Here is a 6,602-nt window from a genome sequence, read left to right as displayed (position 1 = left end):
TTTCCACATAGTTCCTACCAAAACGTAAAATTTCGTTTCAATTTGTCGCGAACCAGTCAGTGTCTTAGGATCATAAATTCACGATACAACTGCTGGCGAAGACATTCACTGTATCGTATTTTTAAGTCCACTTTTGTTGGACCTGGGAGGGTCAGGTATACCTTCAAACTATTTCTCTTCCCTAACAGTAGATTTTTGCTCTTTAATTTTTATTGCTGTATCAGATGTTTCCGATTTTAAGTTTAATTTGTTTTCCTTCTAAGATGATTTTGGTACTTTTTATTGATTTAACATTTAACTAAAGGGTAAGTTAGAGCAAAAACTACTGACGGTAGATTGTTGCCACTTTGATTGTAATACTATTTAAAGTTAGTTAAGGAAAAACTAGATAACCCATTTGGAAACCATGACAAATAAGGAATTGATATGTTGTGCATATTAAGACATTAGTTTGTGGTAAACTTTACCACTGTGCTTCACAAAGAACTTTGAACGTGAAAAACGAGCACAAAACTAAGTGTATCCTGCCTTCCAGTGGCACAGCGGCATGTCTGCGGACTTACAACGCTAGAATCGATATCCGTGGTGGACAGAGCACAGATAGCCCATTGTGTAGCTTTGTGCTTAATTACAGACAAACAAACTAAGTGTATCTCCACTGTGAGAGGTGCATTAAGAAACATTCGTGACATAATTTGGTGGTGCTGTTTCCAGCTCGCGCCAGTTTACGAAAACTGTTTACTTCTGCAGTGAATTTTCTAAATTTAACGTAAACATGTTGTGGCACATTATAGAACGAACAGCTACTGGAAAAATAACGTGGCGACTCCAAATCTTCCTATGCTGCACCCTTGAATGTTGGGGGGGGGGGTCTATTTTTCCTCATTCATGGTTGTGGTCAGAACCTATTCTTCATGACCTCTCAGGTATCACCTGACCAAGAAGTCATAGATGCTATGGATAGTGTGGTAGACACGCTGAGGGATTTTGACTATCAAGTAAATAGTCGATACTTAGTCTAGGGCATCAGCGGAACGAGTTGCATTAGCAGCTTGCCAATTATCTCTGCATTATCCCAAGCTCCGCCAAGATCCCTGGTTGTCTTAGCAGTATACCTCTTGGCTCAGAGAAGTTCACCATCTCATGATTTACCTTCTATACAATTTGGTGCTCACCATCTCATCTGCTGATGAGATAGCTCTGTTGATGGGCCTCATTCAAAAATGGCACCTCCAGTATCTTCTAGGGAGATTTCGATCAGAGTTAGGGGTTTGGTTACTCTGGCTGACAAATGTCTGGAAATCCTATACAGACTACCCTATTTGGTCTCAGACTGATGCCAGATGCCATATCATAGTGATTATTCTTAGTTGTTCTTGCTTCATTTGCATCTTGGTTGATCCTCAGAGAAGGAGCATGAAAAGTACTTCTGGATATATCAGACATCAGCAGCACTTATTCCCGAGTCATCAGCTACAATGAGACAAAAATCATGGACCTTCACAGCATAAAAAAAAAGATCCAATGTCCATGAGAAGATTTCTCCTAGACTTAATAATCCTCTTCCTTCAGCAACTGACTCTTCATCTCGCAAGTTATTTGAGTTATGGAAATTGCCATTTCTGATAACATGTATTTTTTAAACCTAAATAACATAAGAGTAGAAGCAAATGGCAAAGGACACAACAGTAGGAAATACCACAATAAAATATCCTGTGGTCATGGCACCAAAGTTTCTTCCTATTCATTATGTGGTATATTTATGTAAATTTGATTATTCCTAGAGCAATGAAATAGGTCTTTTAAATAATAGGTAATCCAAAAAGTTACCTATTGTGCAGTAATACCAAGATTCTCAAAATGTCTGTGTTCATAAGACTGAAATAGACTGGACACAATGTAAAATACGAAAAACAATCTATTACAACAGGACACACAAACATAGTGTATGCACTTGCTTAGAAGATGGTCTGTTGCTTTTATTGGAACATAACCATTCTCTCCAAAACTGACTAGCTTGAGGTCATCTACCTAACTGTTTAAATTCAACATTCCTTATTTCACAGGTAATTCTGAATTTATCCAGTGCTACCCATATGCTGGAAATACCACCTGATCCATCAGTGAAGAACACTGCTGTCCACATTCTTGTACAACATACAGCATTACAGACATAATCATGGACAGAAGAGGTGTGATGACCTGAACAGAATGACAAAGGAATAAACGCAGCTAGAACAAAATCCATTTATCCGAATATGCACGGGGTTGGCCCACTGGACCAACCCCATATTAGAGGAAAAATACTGATTATGATTCCAAATTTACTATGTGTATCTACACAAAATGTGTAAACCTTGAAGTAAATGTCCAAGTCTGTTGATCACACACACACACAAAATGTGTTACACAAGTATTTGTAACCGATATATGTCCATGTATTGATGTTATCAGTCTGACAAGTATTAGTGCAATGTGATGTTCATGTGAAGAATAAAAATACTTTTGTCTCATACATTTTGCATGTTACATTTGCATGTCTACAATTTTTTTCTGTATCCTTGGACACACTTTTTTCTGGTACTTACTCTTTATTACCACAAATTGTTGCTAAATCAGCAATGTAGAGTAAAATGAATAGTTGAAAACTCTGACATAAACAAATACCATGTTGAATGACTATAAAATGTCATGGTATGCAAACTTTGACCCTACCCATGCATATAGCTACTAAGGCTCTCTGCTGCCATCCCTAATTTTGAACTACTCATCAAGGGAAAGCAGCCAGTCAGCAGCACCCCTGACACTCATGCTAAAAATTGACTTAAAGCACTCACAACTTAAATTGTAGTACTGCATGGATTCGAACTTGGTCACCACCTCTGAAAGTCCTGAGCTCTACCACAGAGCCAATCCATGCCCTTGTGAAAGTATGTTTCTGAGATTCTATTGGTGAAATCAAAGCATGACACTGATCCCAATGTTCAGAAGTACATATTTCTAAGTACACAAATCCAAAAATTCAATAATATTAATATTCATTGTACTGATATTTGAGGAAACAATAACACTTCATTTAATTACACTGTGTGATACAACCTATTAGCAAATAAGTAAAACAATTTGAATAAAAAGTTGTTATATATATATATAAAGAATAACCTTTAAAGGAACTCCAATTCTTTACCACCTCATCCTTTTTTAGACCTGTGAAGTGATCGTTTACTATGTAACCAATATTTTATAATGTCAATCCACATATACTGGGTGATTCAGAAGTCCATTGACAGACAAAAATATTTATAAATTGAGAAGCACAGGAATGGAGAGGTATGGAATGATGTGTTCAAGAGCCTACGCTGTCAAAATATCATTGAGGTTAATCAGAGTCACCTTTAAGGTCTCTTTTCAAACTTTTTAGCAATATGCAACACACACACACCACAAATTTCAATTTGCCATAACAGTTATAGGCATAAATGCAGATGAGGTAAACATCATAACAATATTACAAAATGGTAGCAAACAAATAATAGCTGTGTTCAAAGTTCTGCCCAAATGTGACAAGTGTCAATATGGCAATTTCATGTTAATACTGGTAGTTGCTGCTCTTGGTCTGACTGCATGGCATCTATATATAAATAAGCCTGTAGTATGTAACTACCGACATGCTTCCTCTCATCTGATGTGAAAATATGATGTTGATCTGGGTTCTGTTTTTCATATAATCTGCCAACATCTTGGTGACACTCTTCATAAAAGTAGATCATTTTCAACTGAGCAACACCCTTATATTTAGTTTAAGAGTTGAAGCTGAGTTTAAAAGACAATTGGTTTTCTCAAAAAGTGAATGCAACTCTTAAACTCTAAAGACATGCTTTTAATGGTTAAATACAAATAAAGCAAAATACATGTACTTAAAGATTAAATTAATGCATATTTACAGACTGTTCACTTTCCTTCCTTCAGAATTTTCTTTTTTTCTCATTACGTTTTAATTTAGTTCAGCTTTTCTTCCTAACATTCATGCTTTATGTATTTGTATGCTTTCAAGTGAACACTGTGACATTATTTAAATGATTTGGGAGCTGAATGCTTATATGCTACTTTATTTAGGGGGATTTGAATATTTTTCAACATCCCAAAGGTGCAAAGACCTATATATACAAAATTCCAGGTTTGCACCTCAAACTTAAGCTTATGTAAACATCATAGCTATGGTCAAATTCAATCATCTGTGGCACAACTCTGTATGCATAAAAAAGGTTTATTTATACCTAAAACTGCTGGTCTTGAAGAGAGATTTTGGTTTAAAATGTTGTATTTCTTATTACGTACACCTTTGTTATTGACGTTTTAGGTGTATGATGCATATATTAATAACATTTCCAAAACATATGACCTTGAATGACTTCCATAATATTGTCACATGGTAAAACCTCATTCCATATAACTAAAATTTATTTTTCTATACTTCTCCATTTCTAAATCATTTGACTATCAGTTGACTTGTGCATCACATTGTATATATATATATTTTTCCTAGCAGAAACTAACTATTATTACTATATTTGTTATTTTATTACTTAATGTCACAAAACCTCAATTTCTATAAGAAACACCTATTAGGAAAGACAAAAAAAAATTACCTAAAAGTAGCAACTTGTTGACAATATTCATGAATTACCTATACACAGCCATATATGTTAACTTTAACAAGTTCTAACAACATAAAAGATAATTACTTGAATTTTCCTACAATGGTTTTTAATACCAACTTAAAGATGAAATTAATGCATATTTACAAACTACCCACTCTCTCTCTTCCTTCAGAATTTTTTTTTCCCAGTAAGTTTTTAGTTCAGCTTTTTTCTAACATTCATACTTTATACCTCCTTATGCTTTTAATATTTTAACTGTACTTCTACTACTGAAGATGTAATAAAGTTTTACAATTTTACATAAATTAAGTCATATTTAAGTTTTGTACTTCATCTTATTCATTTTCAAATAAAAATTTAATTTTACTTTATCAACATTGTCTCACTAACAGCTTCTTCACACACTAGGTTATCATATCATAAGATTTTCATAAATGGTGTTTCGTATCATTTCAGAAAAGTACAAATAAAGCAAAACACATTGTCTTATAATAACTTTGCACTGTTAGTTATAAACTAGATATATTTTTTGGAGTTTACATATATATATATATATAAACATAAGTTTGGACATTATATTTCACACACCCACACAGTTGACATGTATTAGTGTACTAGGCTGAGGACTGAAAGGTCCAAGGTTTGAGTTACTGACCTTTAACTGTGGGGTCTTTATACTGTGTGAAAACAATTCCACTCTTCAGTTAAGAGCAGCCATATAGGCAACAGTTATTGCTCATTGGTTGCCCTGGTATGGTTCAAGAAAAAAAGCAAGAACAGAAGGTGTTATTGAAGCAATCAAACAAGGATATTAATCAACAAAAGAAAAATAGAAAGATAAATTTCACAAGTCAACTGTTGTAGATGAGTCTGGATTAATACAAAATAATGATTTATATTTAGTTTAAGAGTAAAGCTGAGCTTAAAGGATAATTGGTTTTTCTCAAAAAGTGAGCTGCAACTCTTAAACTCTAAAGACATGCGTATACTGATTAAGAACTCTGGTGTACAAAGTGTTGAAGCTTTTGTCTTGTCAAATGGAAAATAAAAACAGGTGACAAGATTCACTTTCATATTTTCCTCTAAAATGCCTACAAGAAATAACAATATAATGCTTGACTTCAAAGTCTTTTTTTCTCTTAATTTATTTGTTACAAATTTCAAACCAAAAAGGAGTAAAAATAGCTTTTCACATCTATCCCTGCCATGAGCCACTGCCTACAGGCATTTCATTCAATACCAGAACAGGGATGAATAATGGCAGAAAAAGTTTATCTGAAATGCTATTTAGATGTAATAAGAAAAAATGAACAGAATCAATAACATTATGGCTACTGGTTTCACTGCTTTGCTAGCTATCAGCATTCAACACCACAGAAAGTGCTTGGTGAAAGTGCACCATGAAACTAATTTTTATTTTCAAAAGACCAAGTTCTTAGAATGTGAAATCATAACCAAAAATATTTAATGAAAAATCAGTTCCATGATTTATATAAGTTGTAATTTAAGAGTGTCATCATCTATAACATGTATACACTACTGTTCAGAAAAAATGGATTAAACACACTACTATATTTAAATCTCCGGAACACTTATCTCTTAATATACATGAATATTACAGTGCCACACAGAGCCATCTTTTAGTTAAAATGGACTAAAAGTTTGCAAATATTTATCTTAATAGTACAGAAAGAGTAAATCTATCAAAATATATATTACTGGTGTTTTTGACACTTAGTTTCAGCTAGTCAGATACAAATGTTAACCTTTACTTAAAACGTTTTTTTTTCTTCTCCTAGGAGATGGAAAAGATGTGTAATCTTTATGCCACAATTAAAAAACTACATATCCAAGTCATCATCAAAATATATTTTTATACATACTACAGTAAGTGGTCATAAGTAAATAGACACCTATTTTTTTGTCATTTAACTGATTTAT

The sequence above is a fragment of the Limulus polyphemus genome, unplaced genomic scaffold (assembly GCF_000517525.1).
Source record: "Limulus polyphemus unplaced genomic scaffold, Limulus_polyphemus-2.1.2 Scaffold813, whole genome shotgun sequence".
Classification (NCBI taxonomy): Eukaryota; Metazoa; Arthropoda; class Merostomata; order Xiphosura; family Limulidae; genus Limulus; species Limulus polyphemus.
The sequence above is the reverse complement of the archived record's forward strand: the minus strand, read 5'-3'. Positions refer to the sequence as shown.